The 21,030-nt window shown below is 46.3% G+C and overlaps 5 non-coding genes across 5 annotated transcripts; all 5 read right to left on the bottom strand.

Annotated features, from left to right (window-relative positions):
* Nucleotides 1-5,821: 5,821 nt before the first annotated feature.
* trnae-cuc lies at nt 5,822-5,893 on the bottom strand. Its single transcript has one exon. It is a non-coding gene; the product is annotated as a tRNA-Glu (tRNA).
* A 10,013-nt stretch (nt 5,894-15,906) lies between these two features.
* trnae-cuc lies at nt 15,907-15,978 on the bottom strand. The gene has a single exon. It is a non-coding gene; the product is annotated as a tRNA-Glu (tRNA).
* Nucleotides 15,979-17,351: 1,373 nt separating this feature from the next.
* On the bottom strand, nt 17,352-17,423 carry trnae-cuc. The gene has a single exon. It is a non-coding gene; the product is annotated as a tRNA-Glu (tRNA).
* Nucleotides 17,424-18,793: 1,370 nt separating this feature from the next.
* Nucleotides 18,794-18,865, bottom strand: trnae-cuc. The gene has a single exon. It is a non-coding gene; the product is annotated as a tRNA-Glu (tRNA).
* Nucleotides 18,866-19,879: 1,014 nt separating this feature from the next.
* On the bottom strand, nt 19,880-19,951 carry trnae-cuc. Its single transcript has one exon. It is a non-coding gene; the product is annotated as a tRNA-Glu (tRNA).
* Nucleotides 19,952-21,030: the final 1,079 nt, after the last annotated feature.

A 21,030-nucleotide genomic window follows, 5' to 3' on the forward strand; every position in this document is an offset into this window, starting at 1 on the left:
GGCAAACGAGTCCTATATCGACATACCCCGAGAGGCCGCTCAGCAAGGAAGAAGCTACTGCTCCAAAACCGCCATAAAAAAGCCATACTACAGTTTGGGGACAAAGATCCTAGTTTTGGAGAAATGTCCTCTGGTCTGATGAAACAAAAATCGAACTGTTTGGCCATAATGACCATTGTTATGTTTGGAGGGAAAAGGGGAGGCTTTCAAGCTGAAGAACACCATCATGTTGTGGGGTGCTTTGCTGCAGGAGGGTCTGGTGCACCACTAGAACACCTGGGAAGGACACTGCAGGGCAAATCGGTTTGCAATTTGAAGTGGTACATATGTGCGACAACCTACTAAATTCATAGTGACAGGTTGCACAAGTAAACAAGGAGAATAGACTATTTCCCTGACCGGGAATCGAACCCGGGCGCGGCGGTGAGAGCGCCGAATCCTAACCACTAGACCACCAGGGAAGGATAATACAGTGCAAATCGGTTCTCAGTGTGAGCTGGTACATATGTGCGATAACCTTCTATATTCATTGTGACAGGTTGTACAAGTAAACATGTAGCAAAAGAGTAGTTCCCTGACCGGGAATCGAACCCGGGTCCAGCGGTGAGAGCGCCGAATCCTAACCACTAGACCACCAGGGAAGGGTACAACATTTCAAATCGGTTCCCTTCGTGAGCTGGTACATATGTGTACAGAAACCTTCTATATTCATTGTGACAGGTTGTACAAGTAAACATGGCTAGGAAAAACTGAGAAAGTTCCAAAACCTAGGAATGAAACCTAGGAGGAACCGGGCTATGTGGGGTGGCCAGTCCTCTTCTGGCACTAGACCACCAGGGAAGAAAATGACCAAGTGTTCAAATGTTCATAAATGAAATGGTCATATAGTTAATAAGTCAGAACAGTTGAAACCATGGAGCAGCAGCACAGTCAGGTGGAGTCATTAAAAGCCATGTTTGTCAGGTAGTCCTGGGGCACGGTCCTTCTCCTCCAGAGAGAGAAAGAAAGCAGACTGTTAGAGAAGATCATATGTGGGGTGGCCAGTCCTTTCTGGCTGTGCAGATTGTTTACAGAACGTGGGATTTCATGTTCATAAATGACCAGCATGTTGAATAATAGTAAGGCAGAACAGTTGAAACTGGAGCAGGGCATGGCCAGGTGGACTTAAAGGAGTCCTCATGTCAGGTAGTCCTGGGACATGGTCCTAGGGCCCAGGCCAGTTGAAACTGGAGCAGCAGCATGGCCAGGTAGGTGGACTGGGGACAGCAAGGAGTCATCATGTCAAACTAGTCCTGGGGCATGGTTCTAGGGCTCAGGTCCTCCGAGAGGAAAAGAAGGAAAGAAGGAGAAAATTAGAGAAAAACACTTAGACCTACACAAGGACACCGGTTAGGACAGGAGAGTACTTTAAACAAACTGACCCTAGCCCCCCCACTAAATACTGTAGCATAACACTGGAGGCTGAGACAGGAGGGGTCAGGAAACACTGTGGCCCCATCCGAGGACAATCCCCGGACAGGGCCAAACAGGAAGGATATACCCCACCCAGGCCAAAGGCCCCCACACCACTAGAGGGAAATCTACAACCACCAACTTACCATCCTGAGACAAGGGTAAAAGTGCAAAAGATCCCAGAACAACAGCAAACCCCAAATGGGGGAAACCCAGACAGGCCGACCACAACAGTGAATCAACCCACCCAGGTGACGCACCCCCCCCAGGGACGGCACGAGAGAGCCCCAGCAAGCCAGTGACTCAGCCCCCCTAACAGGGTTAGAGGCAGAGAATCCCAGTGGAAAAAGGGGAACCGGCCAGGCAGAACACCAATGTTGTGGGGTGCTTGCTCCAGAGCCTTTCCGTTCACCTGGTGCACCACTAGGGCCAGACTACACTCTCAAGGACACTGCACTGAAAGATCGAGTCTTCAGTAAAGACTTAGATGAGACCGAGTTTAACCTCCTGATTCATTAGTGACAGGTTCCACAAAAATGGAAACTCTATGTAGCAAAGCCCTGCCTCCAGCTGTTTGCTTAGAAATTCTAGGGACAATTAGGAGGCCTGCGTCTTGTGACCGTAGCGTACATATAGGTATGTACGCAGGACCAAATCAGAAGGTACTAGACCCCATGTAATGCTTTGGGAAGGGTACTACAGTTCAAATCGGTTCCCAGTGTGAGCTGGTACATATGTGCGATAACCTTCTATATTCATTGTGACAGGTTGCACAAGTAAACATGTAGCAAAAGATTAGTTCCCTGAACGGGAATCGAACCCGGGCAGCGGCTGTGAGAGCGCCAAATCCTAAGCACTAGACCACCAGGGAAGGGTACAACATTTCAAATCGGTTCCCAGTGTGAGCTGGTACATATGTGCGATAACCTTCTATATTCATTGTGACAGGTTGCACACGTAAACATGTAGCAAAAGAGCAGTTCACTGACCGGGAATCGAATCCTAACCACTAGACCACCAGGGAAGGATACTACAGTGCAATTCGTTTCCCAGTTTGAAATGGTACATATAGTTGAAGTCGTAAGTTTCCATCCACTTAGGCTGGAGTCATTAAAACTTTAGGTCGAAAAGTGCAAATCCATCCCAGAACAACAGCAAAGGACCTTGTGAAGATGCTGGAGGAAACAGGTACAAAATGGTCTACATCCACAGGCAAACGAGTCCTATATCGACATATTCCGAGAGGCCGCTCAGCAAGGAAGAAGCTACTGCTCCAAAACCGCCATAAAAAAGCCATACTACAGTTTGGGGACAAAGATCCTAGTTTTTGGAGAAATGTCCTCTGGTCTGATGAAACAAAAATCGAACTGTTTGGCCATAATGACCATTGTTATGTTTGGAGGGAAAAGGGGGAGGCTTTCAAGCCGAAGAACACCATCATGTTGTGGGGGTGCTTTGCTGCAGGAGGGTCTGGTGCACCACTAGAACACCTGGGAAGGACACTGCAGTGCAAATCGGTTCCCAGTGTGAGCTGGTACATATGTGCGATAACCTTCTATATTCATTGTGACAGGTTGCACAAGTAAACATGTAGCAAAAGAGTAGTTCCCTGACCGGGAATTGAACCCGGGCCGCAGCGGTGAGAGCGCCAAATCCTAACCACTAGATCACAAGGGAAGGATAATACAGTGCAAATCGGTTCTCAGTGTGAGCTGGTACATATGTGCGATAACCTTCTATATTCATTGTGACAGGTTGTACAAGTAAACATGTAGCAAAAGAGTAGTTCCCTGACCGGGAATCGAATCCTAACCACTAGACCACCAGGGAAGGGTACTACAGTGCAATTCGTTTCCCAGTTTGAAATGGTACATATAGTTGAAGTCGTAAGTTTCCATCCACTTAGGCTGGAGTCATTAAAACCTGTTTGTCAACCCCTCCACACATTTCTTGCTAACAAACGATAGTTTTGGCAGTCGGTTAGGACATCTACTTTGTGCATGACACAAGTAATTTTTCCAACAATTGTTTACAGAGGGATTATTTCACTTATAATTCACTGTATCACAAATTCAGTGGGCCAGAAGTTTACATACACTAAGTTGGCTGTGCCTTTAAACAGTTTGTAAAATTCCCGAAAATGATGTCATGGCTTTAGAAGCTTCTGATAGGCTAATTGACATCCTTTGAGTCAATTGGAGGTGTGTGTACCTGTAGATGTATTTCAAGGCCTACCTTCAAACTCAGTGCCTCTTTGCTTGACTCCATGGGAAAAGCAAAGGAAATCAGCCAAGACCTCAGAAAAAAATGTAGACCTCCACAAGTATGGTTCCTCCTTGGGAGCAATTTCCAAACGCCTGAAGGTACCTCGCTCATCTGTAGAAACAATAGTACGCAAGTATAAACACCATGGTATGACGCAGGCGTCATACCGCTCAGGAAGGAGACGCGTTCTCTCTCCTAGAGATGAACATACTTTGGGTCGACAAATGCAAATCCATCCCAGAACAACAGCAAAGGACCTTGTGAAGATGCTGGAGGAAACAGGTACAAAATGGTCTATATCCACAGGCAAACGAGTCCTATATCGACATAGCCCGAGAGGCCGCTCAGCAAGGAAGAAGCTACTGCTCCAAAACTGCCATAAAAAAAGCCATACTACAGTTTGGGGACAAAGATCCTAGTTATTGGAGAAATGTCCTCTGGTCTGATGAAACAAAAATCGAACTGTTTGGCCATAATGACCATTGTTATGTTTGGAGGGAAAAGGGGGAGGCTTTCAAGCCGAAGAACACCATCATGTTGTGGGGGTGCTTTGCTGCAAGAGGGTCTGGTGCACCACTAGAACACCTGGGAAGGACACTGCAGTGCAAATCAGTTCCCAGTGTGAGCTGGTACATATGTGCGATAACCTTCTATATTCATTGTGACAGGTTGCAGAAGTAAAGAAGGAGCATAGACTATTTCCCTGACCGTGCATCGAACCCAGGCCGCGGCGGTGAGAGCGCCGAATCCTAACTACTAGACCACCAGGGAAGGATAATACAGTGCAAATCAGTTCTCAGTGTGAGCTGGTACATATGTGCGATAACCTTCTATATTCATTGTGACAGGTTGTACAAGTAAACATGTAGCAAAAGAGTAGTTCCCACTAGGGAAGGGAACCCGGGCAAATCGGTGAGTCGAACTGGGACTAGACCACCAGGGAAGGGTAGTACAGTGGAAATCAGTGAGTCGAACCCGGGCTGCGGCGGTGATAGCGCAGAATCCTAAACACTAGACCACCAGGGAAGGTACTACAGTGCAAATCAGGAGTCAAACTGAGAGTCGAACCACCAGGGAAGGGTACTACAGTGGAAATCAGGAGTCGAACCCGGGCCGCGGCAGTGAGAGCGCCGAATCCTAACCACTAGACCACCAGGGAAGGGTACTTCAGTGCAATTCGTTTCCCAGTTTGAAATGGTACATATAGTTGAATTCGTAAGTTTCCATCCACTTAGGCTGGAGTCATTAAAACCTGTTTGTCAACGCCTCCCCACATTTCTTGCTAACAAACGATCGTTTTGGCAGACGGTTAGGACATTTACTTTGTGCATGACACAAGTCATTTTTCCAACAATTGTTTACATTGGGATTATTTCACTTATAATTCACTGTATCACAAATTCAGTGGGCCAGAAGTTTACATACAATGAGTTGGCTGTGCCGAACCCGGGCCGCAGCGGTGAGAGCACCGAATCCTAACCACTAGACCACCAGGGAAGGGTATTACAGTGCAAATCGGTTCCAAGTGTGTGCTGGTACATATGTGCGATAACCTTCTATATTCATTGTGACAGGTTGTACAAGTAAACATGTAGCAAAAGAGTAGTTCCCTGACCAGGAATCGAGCCCGGGGCACAGCGGTGAGAGCCCCGAAACCTAACCACTAGACCAACAGGGAAGGGTACTACAGTGCAAATCAGGAGTCGAACTGGGAGTCAAACCACCAGGGAAGGGTACTACAGTGGAAATCGGGAGTCGAACCCGGGCATTGGCAGTGAGAGCGCCGAATCCTAACCACTAGACCACCAGGGAAGGGTACTACAGTGCAATTCGTTTCCCAGTTTGAAATGCAAGGAAGCTCCTTCCTCTGCAAGGAAGAAGCTACTGGTCCAAAACCGCCATAAAAAAAGCCATACTACAGTTTGGGGACAAAGATCCTAGTTTTTGCAATGACCTAGTTTTTGCGCCGAATCCTAACCACTAGACCACCAGGGAAGGGTACTACAGTGCAAATCGGTTCCCAGTGTGAGCTGGTACATATGTGCGATAACCTTCTATATTCATTGTGACAGGTTGCACAAGTAAACATGTAGCAAAAGAGTAGTTCCCTGACCGGGGATCGAACCCGGGCCGCGGCGGTGAGAGCGCCGAATCCTAACCACTAGACCACCAGGGAAGGGTACAACAGTGCAAATCGGTTCCCAGTGTGAGCTGGTACATATGTGCGATAACCTTCTATATTCATTGTGACAGGTTACACAAGTAAACATGTAGCAAAAGAGCAGTTCACTGACCGGGAATCGAATCCTAACCACTAGACCACCAGGGAAGGGTACTACAGTGCAATTCGTTTCCCAGTTTGAAATGGTACATATAGTTGAAGTCGTAAGTTTCCATCCACTTAGGCTGGAGTCATTAAAACCTGTTTGTCAACCCCTCCACACATTTCTTGCTAACAAACGATAGTTTTGGCAGTCGGTTAGGACATCTACTTTGTGCATGACACAAGTAATTTTTCCAACAATTGTTTACAGAGGGATTATTTCACTTATAATTCACTGTATCACAAATTCAGTGGGCCAGAAGTTTACATACACTAAGTTGGCTGTGCCTTTAAACAGTTTGTAAAATTCCCGAAAATGATGTCATGGCTTTAGAAGCTTCTGATAGGCTAATTGACATCCTTTGAGTCAATTGGAGGTGTACCTGTAGATGTATTTCAAGGCCTACCTTCAAACTCAGTGCCTCTTTGCTTGACTCCATGGGAAAAGCAAAGGAAATCAGCAAGACCTCAGAAAAAAATGTAGACCTCCACAAGTCTGGTTCCTCCTTGGGAGCAATTTCCAAACGCCTGAAGGTACCTCGCTCATCTGTAGAAACAATAGTACGCAAGTATAAACACCATGGGACCACGCAGGCGTCATACCGCTCAGGAAGGAGACGCGTTCTCTCTCCTAGAGATGAACGTACTTTGGGTCAAAAAGTGCAAATCCATCCCAGAACAACAGCAAAGGACCTTGTGAAGATGCTGGAGGAAACAGGTACAAAATGGTCTATATCCACAGGCAAACGAGTCCTATATCGACATACCCCGAGAGGCCGCTCAGCAAGGAAGAAGCTACTGCTCCAAAACCGCCATAAAAAAGCCATACTACAGTTTGGGGACAAAGATCCTAGTTTTTGGAGAAATGTCCTCTGGTCTGATGAAACAAAAATCGAACTGTTTGGCCATAATGACCATTGTTATGTTTGGAGGGAAAAGGGGAGGCTTTCCAAGAACACCATCATGTTGTGGGGGTGCTTTGCTGCAGGAGGGTCTGGTGCACCACTAGAACACCTGGGAAGGACACTCAGGACAAATCGGTTTGCAATTTGAAGTGGTACATATGTGCGATAACCTACTAAATTCATAGTGACAGGTTGCACAAGTAAACAAGGAGCATAGACTATTTCCCTGACCGGGAATCAAACCCGGTCCGCGGCGGTGAGAGCACCGAATCCTAACCACTAGACCACCAGGGAAGGATAATACAGTGCAAATCGGTTCTCAGTGTGAGCTGGTACATATGTGCGATAACCTTCTATATTCATTGTGACAGGTTGTACAAGTAAACATGTAGCAAAAGAATAGTTCCCTGACCGGGAATCGAACCCGGGCCGCAGCGGTGAGAGCACCGAATCCTAACCACTAGACCACCAGGGAAGGGTACTACAGTGCAAATCAGGAGTCGAACTGGGAGTCGAACCACCAGGGAAGGGTACTAGAGTGGAAATCGGGAGTCGAAACCGGGACGCGGTGGTGAGAGCGCCGAATCCTAACCACTAGACCACCAGGGAAGGGTACTACAGTGCAATTCGTTTCCCAGTTTGAAATGGTACATTTAGTTGAAGTCGTAAGTTTCCATCCACTTAGGCTGGAGTCATTAAAACCTGTTTGTCAACCCCTCCACACATTTCTTGCTAACAAACGATCGTTTTGGCAGACGGTTAGGACATCTACTTTGTGCATGACACAAGTCATTTTTCCAACAATTGTTTACATTGGGATTATTTCACTTATAATTCACTGTATCACAAATTCAGTGGGCCAGAAGTTTACATACACTAAGTTGGTTGTGCCTTTAAACAGTTTGTAAAATTCCCGAAAATGATGTCATGGCTTTAGAAGCTTCTGATAGGCTAATTGACATCCTTTGAGTCAATTGGAGGTGTACCTGTAGATGTATTTCAAGGCCTACCTTCAAACTCAGTGCCTCTTTGCTTGACTCCATGGGAAAAGCAAAGGAAATCAGGCAAGACCTCAGAAAAAAATGTAGACCTCCACAAGTCTGGTTCCTCCTTGGGAGCAATTTCCAAACGCCTGAAGGTACCTCGCTCATCTGTAGAAACAATAGTACGCAAGTATAAACACCATGGGACCACGCAGGCGTCATACCGCTCAGGAAGGAGACGCGTTCTCTCTCCTAGAGATGAACGTACTTTGGGTCGAAAAGTGCAAATCCATCCCAGAACAACAGCAAAGGACCTTGTGAAGATGCTGGAGGAAACAGGTACAAAATGGTCTATATCCACAGGCAAACGAGTCCTATATCGACATACCCCGAGAGGCCGTTCAGCAAGGAAGAAGCTACTGCTCCAAAACCGCCATAAAAAAGCCATACTACAGTTTGGGGACAAAGATCCTAGTTTTTGCAATAACCTAGTTTTTGCGCAATCCTAACCACTAGACCACCAGGGAAGGGTACTACAGTGCAAATCGGTTCCCAGTGTGAGCTGGTACATATGTGCGATAACCTTCTATATTCATTGTGACAGGTTGCACAAGTAAACATGTAGCAAAAGAGTAGTTCCCTGACCGGGCATAGAATCGAACCCGGGCCGCGGCGGTGAGAGCGCCGAATCCTAACCACTAGACCACCAGGGAAGGGTACCCAGTGCAAATCGGTTCCAAGTGTGAGCTGGTACATATGTGCGATAACCTTCTATATTCATTGTGACAGGTTGTACAAGTAAACATGTAGCAAAAGAGTAGTTCCCTGACCAGGAATCAAACCCGGGACGCGGCGGTGAGAGTGCCGAATCCTAACCACTAGACCACCAGGGAAGGGTACTACAGTGTAATTCGTTTCCCAGTTTGAAATGGTACATATAGTTGAAGTCGTAAGTTTCCATCCACTTAGGCTGGAGTCATTAAAACCTGTTTGTCAACCCCTCCACACATTTCTTGCTAACAAACGATAGTTTTGGCAGTCGGTTAGGACATCTACTTTGTGCATGACACAAGTAATTTTTCCAACAATTGTTTACAGAGGGATTATTTCACTTATAATTCACTGTATCACAAATTCAGTGGGCCAGAAGTTTACATACACTAAGTTGGCTGTGCCTTTAAACAGTTTGTAAAATTCCCGAAAATGATGTCATGGCTTTAGAAGCTTCTGATAAGCTAATTGACATCCTTTGAGTCAATTGGAGGTGTACCTGCAGATGTATTTCAAGGCCTACCTTCAAACTCAGTGCCTCTTTGCTTGACTCCATGGGAAAAGCAAAGGAAATCAGCCAAGACCTCAGAAAAAAATGTAGACCTCCACAAGTCTGGTTCCTCCTTGGGAGCAATTTCCAAACGCCTGAAGGTACCTTGCTCATCTGTAGAAACAATAGTACGCAAGTATAAACACCATGGTAAGACGCAGGCGTCATACCGCTCAGGAAGGAGACGCGTTCTCTCTCCTAGAGATGAACGTACTTTGGGTCGAAAAGTGCAAATCCATCCCAGAACAACAGCAAAGGACCTTGTGAAGATGCTGGAGGAAACAGGTACAAAATGGTCTATATCCACAGGCAAACGAGTCCTATATCGACATACCCCGAGAGGCCGCTCAGCAAGGAAGAAGCTACTGCTCCAAAACCGCCATAAAAAAAGCCATACTACAGTTTGGGGACAAAGATCCTAGTTTTGGAGAAATGTCCTCTGGTCTGATGAAACAAAAATCGAACTGTTTGGCCATAATGACCATTGTTATGTTTGGAGGGAAAAGGGGGAGGCTTTCAAGCCGAAGAACACCATCATGTTGCGGGGGTGCTTTGCTGCAGGAGGGTATGGTGCACCACTAGAACACCTGGGAAGGACACTGCAGGGCAAATCGGTTTGCAATTTGAAGTGGTACATATGTGCGACAACCTACTAAATTCATAGTGACAGGTTGCACAAGTAAACAAGGAGCATAGACCATTTCCCTGACCGGGAATCGAACCCGAGCCGCGGCGGTGAGAGCGCCGAATCCTAACCACTAGACCACCAGGGAAGGATAATACAGTGAAAATTGGTTCTCAGTGTGAGCTGGTACATATGTGCGATAACCTTCTATATTCATTGTGACAGGTTGTAGAAGTAAAGATGTAGCAAAAGAGTAGTTCCCTGACCGGGAATCGAACCCGGGCCGCGGCGGTGAGAGCGCCAAATCCTAACCACTAGACCACCAGGGAAGGGTACGACAGTGCAAATCGGTTCCAAGTGTGAGCTGATACATATGTGCGATAACCTTCTATATTCATTGTGACAGGTTGTACAAGTAAACATGTAGCAAAAGATTAGTTCCCTGACCGTGAATCAAACCCGGGCCGCAGCGGTGAGAGCGCCGAATCCTAACCACTAGACCACCAGGGAAGGGTACTACAGTGCAATTCGTTTCCCAGTTTGAAATGCAAGGAAGCTCCTTCCTCTGCAAGGAAGAAGCTACTGCTCCAAAACCGCCATAAAAAAGCCATACTACAGTTTGGGGACAAAGATCCTAGTTATTGGAGAAATGTCCTCTGGTCTGATGAAACAAAAATCGAACTGTTTGGCCATAATGACCATTGTTATGTTTGGAGGGAAAAGGGGGAGGCTTTCAAGCCAAAGAACACCATCATGTTGTGGGGGTGCTTTGCTGCAGGAGGGTCTGGTGCACCACTAGAACACCTGGGAAGGACACTGCAGGGCAAATCGGTTTGCAATTTGAAGTGGTACATATGTGTGACAACCTACTAAATTCATAGTAACAGGTTGCACAAGTAAACAAGGAGAATAGACTATTTCCCTGACCGGGAATCGAACCCGGGTCGCGGTGAGAACACCGAATCCTAACCACTAGACCACCAGGAAAGGGTACTACAGTGCAAATCGGTTCTCAGTGTGAGCTGCTACATATGTGCAATAACCTTCTATATTCATTGTGACAGGTTGTACAAGTAAACATGTAGCAAAAGAGTAGTTCCCTGACCGGGAATCAAAACCTGGACGTGGCGGTGAGAGCGCCGAATCCTACCCACTAGACCACCAGGGAAGGGTACTACAGTGCAAATCGGGAGTCAAACTGGGAGTCGAACCACCAGGGAAGGGTACTACAGTGCAAATCGGGAGTCGAATCCCGGGCAACAGCAAAGGACGGTGAGAGCGCCGAATCCTAACCACTAGACCACCAGGGAAGGGTACTACAGTGCAATTCGTTTCCCAGTTTGAAATGCAAGGAAGCTCCTTCCTCTGCAAGGAAGAAGCTACTGCTCCAAAACCGCCATAAAAAAGCCATACTACAGTTTGGGGACAAAGATCCTAGTTTTTGGAGAAATGTCCTCTGGTCTGATGAAACAAAAATCGAACTGTTTGGCCATAATGACCATTGTTATGTTTGGAGGGAAAAGGGGGAGGCTTTCAAGCCGAAGAACACCATCATGTTGTGGGGTTGCTTTGCTGCAGGAGGGTCTGGTGCACCACTAGAACACCTGGGAAGGACACTGCAGGGCAAATCGGTTTGCAATTTGAAGTGGTACATATGTGCGACAACCTACTAAATTCATAGTGACAGATTGCACAAGTAAACAAGGAGCATAGACTATTTCCCTGACCGGGAATCGAACCCGGGACGCGGCGGTGAGAGAGCCGAATACTAACCACTAGACCACCAGGGAAGGATAATACAGTGCAAATCGGTTCTCAGTGTGAGCTGGTACATATGTGCGATAACCTTCTATATTCATTGTGACAGGTTGTACAAGTAAACATGTAGCAAAAGAGTAGTTCCCTGACCGGGAATCGAATCCTAACCACTAGACCACCAGGGAAGGGTACTACAGTGCAATTCGTTTCCCAGTTTGAAATGGTACATATAGTTGAAGTCGTAAGTTTCCATCCACTTAGGCTGGAGTCATTAAAACCTGTTTGTCAACCCCTCCCCACATTTCTTGCTAACAAACGATAGTTTTGGCTAATTTCACCTCAAATGCTTTTATGTGTGAATACATGTCGCAAATGAGTTTCCCCTCGCCTTGTAGCTGCAAGTTAAGGCTGTTAAGTATTTCTGTCACGTCTGTTAAAAATGCGAGGTGCCATTTCCATTCTGGGTCGATCAGCTCTGGGACCGTTTTGTCTTTTAAATGAAGAAATGCGTTAATTTCGGGTAGCAGCTCGTAAAAACGCCTCAAAACTCTGCCCCGGCTCAGCCATCGGACCTCTGTGTAGTACAGCACATCTCCGTGCGTAGACTCCAGTTCAGACAGGAATTCTTGGAACTGCCTGTGTTTAAGTCCCTTTGCTCTGATGAAGTTTATGCACGACACCACAACCTTCATTACAGAATCCCACGTCAACACTTTGCAGCACAGTGCTTGCTGGTGAATTAGGCAGTGGACTCGTAGCGGGGCGGTGAGACCCCTTTTTTCCAACTCCCGGTTCATGCGTCCTATTAGACCGCGAGTTTCGCCCACCATGCTAGGAGCCCCGTCAGTCGTGATGCTAGCTAGCTTTGACCAGTCCAGGTCCAACTTCTCCATGGTTTGGCACACTTTGTCAAAAATATCCTCTCCCGTTGTAGTCCCTTTGAGACTTTGGAGGGCTGCCAGCTCCTCGCATATCTCAAAGTTTGCGCTAACTCCACGAATAAAAATGAGCAGTTGCGCTGTGTCTTGCACGTCCGTGCTCTCATCCAGTGCTAATGAAAAAAATCAAATTCTTTCGTCTTCTGCTGCAGCTGGGCATATACATTACTCCCGATTTCTTCAACGCGTCTGGTGATTGTACTCGCCGACAGACTTACGGCATTAAATGCATCTTTCTTATCGGGACACACCTCCTCCGTGACAGCATCCATACATTTCTTAACAAACTCTCCGTCAGTGAAAGGCTTACCGCTTCTTGCTATCAGTTTAGCAAACCAAAAGCTGGCCCGAACGGATGCCTGGTTCAGTTGAGCTTGGCGTACAAATGTATTCTGCTGAGATAGTAGTCCACTTTTTAGCTTTGAGAGTTTGTCTGCTCGTATTTGGACTAGACCATCAGGGAAGGGTACTACAGTGCAAATCGGTTCCCAGTGTGAGCTGGTACATATGTGCGATAACCTTCTATATTCATTGTGACAGGTTGCACAAGTAAACATGTAGCAAAAGAGTAGCTCGCTGACCGGGAATCGAAACCGGGCCACGGGCCGAATCCTAACCACTAGACCACCAGGGAAGGGTACTACAGTGCAATTCGATTCCCAGTTTGAAATTGTACATATAGTTGAAGCCGTAAGTTTCCATCCACTTAGGCTGGAGTCATTAAAACCTGTTTTTCAACCCCTCCACACATTTCTTGCTAACAAACTATAGTTTTGGCAGTCGGTTAGGACATCTACTTTGTGCATGACACAAGTCATTTTTCCAACAATTGTTTACAGAGGGATTATTTCACTTATAATTCACTGTATCACAAATTCAGTGGGCCAGAAGTTTACATACACTAAGTTGGCTGTGCCTTTAAACAGTTTGTAAAATTCCCGAAAATGATGTCATGGCTTTAGAAGCTTCTGATAGGCTAATTGACATCCTTTGAGTCAATTGGATGTGTACCTGTAGATGTATTTCAAGGCCTACCTTCAAACTCAGTGCCTCTTTGCTTGACTCCATGGGAAAAGCAAAGGAAATCAGGCAAGACCTCAGAAAAAAAATGTAGACCTCCACAAGTCTGGTTCCTCTTTGGGAGCAATTTCCAAACGCCTGAAGGTACCTCGCTCATCTGTAGAAACAATAGTACGCAAGTATAAACACCATGGGACCACGCAGGCGTCATAGCGCTCAGGAAGGAGACACGTTCTCTCTCCTAGAGATGAACGTACTTAGGGTCGAAAGGTGCAAATCCATCCCAGAACAACAGCAAAGGACCTTGTGAAGATGCTGGAGGAAACAGGTACAAAATGGTCTATATCCACAGGCAAACGAGTCCTATATCGACATACCCCGAGAGGCCGCTCAGCAAGGAAGAAGCTACTGCTCCAAAACCGCCATAAAAAAGCCATACTACAGTTTGGGGACAAAGATCCTAGTTTTTGGAGAAATGTCCTCTGGTCTGATGAAACAAAAATCGAACTGTTTGGCCATAATGACCATTGTTATGTTTGGAGGGAAAAGGGGGAGGCTTTCAAGCCGAAGAACACCATCATGTTGTGGGGGTGCTTTGCTGCAGGAGGGTCTGGTGCACCACTAGAACACCTGGGAAGGACACTGCAGGGCAAATCGGTTTGCAATTTGAAGTGGTACATATGTGCGACAACCTACTAAATTCATAGTGACAGGTTGCACAAGGAGCATAGACTATTTCCCTGACCGGGAATCGAACCCGGGCTGCAGCGGTGAGAGCGCCGAATCCTAACCACTAGACCACCAGGGAAGGATAATACAGTGCAAATCGGTTCTCAGTGTGAGCTGGTACATATGTGCGATAACCTTCTATATTCATTGTGACAGGTTGTACAAGTAAACATGTAGCAAAAGAGTAGTTCCCTGACCGGGAATCTAACCCGGGCCGCAGCGGTGAGAGCACCGAATCCTAACCACTAGACCATCAGGGAAGGGTACTACAGTGCAAATCGGTTCCAAGTGTGTGCTGGTACATATGTGCGATAACCTTCTATATTTATTGTGACAGGTTGTACAAGTAAACATGTAGCAAAAGATTAGTTCCCTGACCGGGAATCGAGCCCGGGACGCAGCGGTGAGAGCGCCGAATCCTAACCACTAGACCACCAGGGAAGCGTAGCACAGTGCAAATCAGGAGTCGAACTGGGAGTCGAACCACCAGGGAAGGGTACTACAGTGGAAATCGGGAGTCGAACCCGGGCCGCGGCGGTGAGAGCGCCGAATCCTAACCACTAGACCACCAGGGAAGGGTACTACAGTGCAATTCGTTTCCCAGTTTGAAATGGTACATTTAGTTGAAGTCGTAAGTTTCCATCCACTTAGGCTGGAGTCATTAAAACCTGTTTGTCAACCCCTCCACACATTTCTTGCTAACAAACGATAGTTTTGGCAGTCGGTTAGGACATCTACTTTGTGCATGACACAAGTCATTTTTCCAACAATTGTTTACATTGGGATTATTTCACTTATAATTCACTGTATCACAAATTCAGTGGGCCAGAAGTTTACATACACTAAGTTGGTTGTGCCTTTAAACAGTTTGTAAAATTCCCGAAAATGATGTCATGGCTTTAGAAGCTTCTGATAGGCTAATTGACATCCTTTGAGTCAATTGGAGGTGTACCTGTAGATGTATTTCAAGGCCTACCTTCAAACTCAGTGCCTCTTTGCTTGACTCCATGGGAAAAGCAAAGGAAATCAGGCAAGACCTCAGAAAAAAATGTAGACCTCCACAAGTCTGGTTCCTCCTTGGGAGCAATTTCCAAACGCCTGAAGGTACCTCGCTCATCTGTGGAAACAATAGTACGCAAGTATAAACACCATGGTATGACGCAGGCGTCATACCGCTCAGGAAGGAGACGCGTTCTCTCTCCTAGAGATGAACGTACTTTGGGTCGAAAAGTGCAAATCCATCCCAGAACAACAGCAAAGGACCTTGTGAAGATGCTGGAGGAAACAGGTACAAAATGGTCTATATCCACAGGCAAACGAGTCCTATATCGACATACCCCGAGAGGCCGCTCAGCAAGGAAGAAGCTACTGCTCCAAAACCGCCATAAAAAAGCCATACTACAGTTTGGGGACAAAGATCCTAGTTTTTGCAATAACCTAGTTTTTGCGCCGAATCCTAACCACTAGACCACCAGGGAAGGGTACTACAGTGCAAATCGGTTCCCAGTGTGAGCTGGTACATATGTGAGATAACCTTCTATATTCATTGTGACAGGTTGCACAAGTAAACATGTAGCAAAAGAGTAGTTCCCTGACCGGGAATCGAACCCGGGCCGCGGCGGTGAGAGCACCGAATCCTAACCACTAGACCACCAGGGAAGGGTACTACAGTGCAAATCGGTTCCAAGTGTGAGCTGGTACATATGTGCGATAACCTTCTGTATTCATTGTGACAGGTTGTTCAAGTAAACATGTAGCAAACGAGTAGTTCCCTGACCGGGAATCAAAACCTGGATGTGGCGGTGAGAGCGCCGAATCCTAACCACTAGACCACCAGGGAAGGGTACAACAGTGCAAATCGGTTCCCAGTGTGAGTTGGTACATATGTGCGATAACCTTCTATATTCATTGTGACCGGTTGCACACGTAAACATGTAGCAAATAGTAGTTCCCTGATCAGGAATCGAACCCAGGCCACGGTGGTGAGAGCGCAGAATCCTAACCACTAGACCACCAGGGAAGGGTACTACAGTGCAATTCGTTTCCCAGTTTGAAATGGTACATATAGTTGAAGTCGTAAGTTTCCATCCACTTAGGCTGGAGTCAATAAAACCTGTTTGTCAACCCCTCCCCACATTTCTTGCTAACAAACGATCATTTTGGCAGACGGTTAGGACATCTACTTTGTGCATGACACAAGTCATTTTTCCAACAATTGTTTACAGAGGGATTATTTCACTTATAATTCACTGTATCACAAATTCAGTGGGCCAGAAGTTTACATACACTAAGTTGGCTGTGCCTTTAAACAGTTTGTAAAATTCCCGAAAATGATGCCATGGCTTTAGAAGCTTCTGATAGGCTAATTGACATCCTTTGAGTCAATTGGAGGTGTACCTGTAGATGTATTTCAAGGCCTACCTTCAAACTCAGTGCCTCTTTGCTTGACTCCATGGGAAAAGCAAAGGAAATCAGGCAAGACCTCAGAAAAAAATGTAGACCTCCACAAGTCTGGTTCCTCCTTGGGAGCAATTTCCAAACGCCTGAAGGTACCTCGCTCATCTGTGGAAACAATAGTACGCAAGTATAAACACCATGGTATGACGCAGGCGTAATACCGCTCAGGAAGGAGACGCGTTCTCTCTCCTAGAGATGAACGTACTTTGGGTCGAAAAGTGCAAATCCATCCCAGAACAACAGCAAAGGACCTTGTGAAGATGCTGGAGGAAACAGGTACAAAATGGTCTATATCCACAGGCAAACGAGTCCTATATCGACATACCCCGAGAGGCCGCTCAGCAAGGAAGAAGCTACTGCTCCAAAACCGCCATAAAAAAGCCATACTACAGTTTGGGGACAAAGATCCTAGTTTTTGCAATAACCTAGTTTTTGCGCCGAATCCTAACCACTAGACCACCAGGGAAGGGTACTACAGTGCAAATCGGTTCCCAGTGTGAGCTGGTACATATGTGAGATAACCTTCTATATTCATTGTGACAGGTTGCACAAGTAAACATGTAGCAAAAGAGTAGTTCCCTGACCGGGAATCGAACCCGGGCCGCGGCGGTGAGAGCACCGAATCCTAACCACTAGACCACCAGGGAAGGGTACTACAGTGCAAATCGGTTCCAAGTGTGAGCTGGTACATATGTGCGATAACCTTCTGTATTCATTGTGACAGGTTGTTCAAGTAAACATGTAGCAAAAGAGTAGTTCCCTGACCGGGAATCAAAACCTGGATGTGGCGGTGAGAGCGCCGAATCCTAACCACTAGACCACCAGGGAAGGGTACAACAGTGCAAATCGGTTCCCAGTGTGAGTTGGTACATATGTGCGATAACCTTCTATATTCATTGTGACCGGTTGCACACGTAAACATGTAGCAAATAGTAGTTCCCTGATCAGGAATCGAACCCAGGCCACGGCGGTGAGAGCGCAGAATCCTAACCACTAGACCACCAGGGAAGGGTACTACAGTGCAATTCGTTTCCCAGTTTGAAATGGTACATATAGTTGAAGTCGTAAGTTTCCATCCACTTAGGCTGGAGTCATTAAAACCTGTTTGTCAACCCCTCCCCACATTTCTTGCTAACAAACGATCATTTTGGCAGACGGTTAGGACATCTACTTTGTGCATGACACAAGTCATTTTTCCAACAATTGTTTACAGAGGGATTATTTCACTTATAATTCACTGTATCACAAATTCAGTGGGCCAGAAGTTTACATACACTAAGTTGGCTGTGCCTTTAAACAGTTTGTAAAATTCCCGAAAATGATGTCCATGGCTTTAGAAGCTTCTGATAGGCTAATTGACATCCTTTGAGTCAATTGGAGGTGTACCTGTAGATGTATTTCAAGGCCTACCTTCAAACTCAGTGCCTCTTTGCTTGACTCCATGGGAAAAGCAAAGGAAATCAGGCAAGACCTCAGAAAAAATGTAGACCTCCACAAGTCTGGTTCCTCCTTGGGAGCAATTTCCAAACGCCTGAAGGTACCTCGCTCATCTGTAGAAACAATAGTACGCAACTATAAACACCATGGTATGACCAGGCGTAATACCGCTCAGGAAGGAGACATTCTCTCTCCTAGAGATGAACGTACTTTGGGTCGAAAAGTGCAAATCCATCCCAGAACAACAGCAAAGGACCTTGTGAAGATGCTGGAGGAAACAGGTACAAAATGGTCTATATCCACAGGCAAACGAGTCCTATATCGACATACCCCGAGAGGCCGCTCAGCAAGGAAGAAGCTACTGCTCCAAAACCGCCATAAAAAAGCCATACTACAGTTTGGGGACAAAGATCCTAGTTTTTGCAATAACCTAGTTTTTGCGCCGAATCCTAACCACTAGACCACCAGGGAAGGGTACTACAGTGCAAATCGGTTCCAAGTGTGAGCTGGTACATATGTGCGATAACCTTCTATATTCATTGTGACAGGTTGCACAAGTAAACATGTAGCAAAAGATTAGTTCCCTGACCGGGAATCGAACCCGGGCCGCGGCGGTGAGAGCGCCGAATCCTAACCACTAGACCACCAGGGAAGGGTACTACAGTGCAATTCGTTTCCCAGTTTGAAATGGTACATATAGTTGAAGTCGTAAGTTTCCATCCACTTAGGCTGGAGTCAATAAAACCTGTTTGTCAACCCCTCCCCACATTTCTTGCTAACAAACGATCATTTTGGCAGACGGTTAGGACATCTACTTTGTGCATGACACAAGTCATTTTTCCAACAATTGTTTACAGAGGGATTATTTCACTTATAATTCACTGTATCACAAATTCAGTGGGCCAGAAGTTTACATACACTAAGTTGGCTGTGCCTTTAAACAGTTTGTAAAATTCCCGAAAATGATGCCATGGCTTTAGAAGCTTCTGATAGGCTAATTGACATCCTTTGAGTCAATTGGAGGTGTACCTGTAGATGTATTTCAAGGCCTACCTTCAAACTCAGTGCCTCTTTGCTTGACTCCATGGGAAAAGCAAAGGAAATCAGCCAAGACCTCAGAAAAAAATGTAGACCTCCACAAGTCTGGTTTCTCCTTGGGAGCAATTTCCAAACGCCTGAAGGTACCTCGCTCATCTGTAGAAACAATAGTACGCAAGTATAAACACCATGGGACCACGCAGGCGTCATACCGCTCAGGAAGGAGACGCGTTCTCTCTCCTAGAGATGAACGTACTTTGGGTCGAAAAGTGCAAATCCATCCCAGAACAACAGCAAAGGACCTTGTGAAGATGCTGGAGGAAACAGGTACAAAATGGTCTATATCCACAGGCAAACGAGTCCTATATCGACATGCACCGAGAGGCCGCTCAGCAAGGAAGAAGCTACTGCTCCAAAACCGCCATAAAAAAAAGCCATACTACAGTTTGGGGACAAAGATCCTAGTTTTTGCAATAACCTAGTTTTTGCGCCGAATCCTAACCACTAGACCACCAGGGAAGGGTACTACAGTGCAAATCGGTTCCAAGTGTGAGCTGGTACATATGTGCGATAACCTTCTATATTCATTGTGACAGGTTGCACAAGTAAACATGTAGCAAAAGATTAGTTCCCTGACCGGGAATCGAACCCGGGCCGCGGCGGTGAGAGCGCCGAATCCTAACCACTAGACCACCAGGGAAGGGTACTACAGTGCGAATCGGTTCCAAGTGTGAGCTGGTACACATGTGCGATAACCTTCTATATTCATTGTGACAGGTTGTACAAGTAAACATGTAGCAATAGAGTAGTTCCCTGACCGGGGATCGAACCCGGGCGGTGAGAGCGCCGAATCCTAACCACTAGACCACCAGGGAAGGGTACTACAGTGCAAATCAGGAGTCAAACTGGGAGTTGAACCACCAGGGAAGGGTACTACAGTGCACATCGGGAGTCGAACCCGGGCTGCGGCGGTGAGAGCTCCGAATCCTAACCACTAGACCACCAGGGAAGGATAATACAGTGCAAATTGGTTCTCAGTGTGAGCTGGTACATATGTGCGATAACCTTCTATATTCATTGTGACAGGTTGTACAAGTAAAGATGTAGCAAAAGAGTAGTTCCCTGACCGGGAATCGAACCCGGGCCGCGGTGGTGAGAGCGCCGAATCCTAACCACTAGACCACCAGGGAAGGGTATTACAGTGCAATTCGTTTCCCATTTTGAAATGGTACATATAGTTGAAGTCGTAAGTTTCCATCCACTTAGGCTGGAGTCATTAAAACCGGTTTGTCAACCCTCCGCACATTTCTTGCTAACAAACGATAGTTTTGGCAGTCGGTTAGGACATCTACTTTGTGCATGACACAAGTCATTTTTCCAACAATTGTTTACAGAGGGATTATTTCACTTATAATTCACTGTATCACAAATTCAGTGGGCCAGAAGTTTACATACACAAAGTTGGCTGTGCCCTTAAACAGTTTGTAAAATTCCCGAAAATCATGTCATGGCTTTAGAAGCTACTGATAGGCTAATTGACATCCTTTGAGTCAATTGGAGGTGTACCTGTAGATGTATTTCAAGGCCTACCTTCAAACTCAGTGCCTCTTTGCTTGACTCCATGGGAAAAGCAAAGGAAATCAGCCAAGACCTCAGAAAAAAATGTAGACCTCCACAAGTCTGGTTCCTCCTTGGGAGCAATTTCCAAACGCCTGAAGGTACCTCGCTCATCTGTAGAAACAATAGTACGCAAGTATAAACACCATGGGACCACGCAGG

This window comes from Oncorhynchus gorbuscha, unplaced genomic scaffold, assembly GCF_021184085.1.
Source record: "Oncorhynchus gorbuscha isolate QuinsamMale2020 ecotype Even-year unplaced genomic scaffold, OgorEven_v1.0 Un_scaffold_2290, whole genome shotgun sequence".
Classification (NCBI taxonomy): Eukaryota; Metazoa; Chordata; class Actinopteri; order Salmoniformes; family Salmonidae; genus Oncorhynchus; species Oncorhynchus gorbuscha.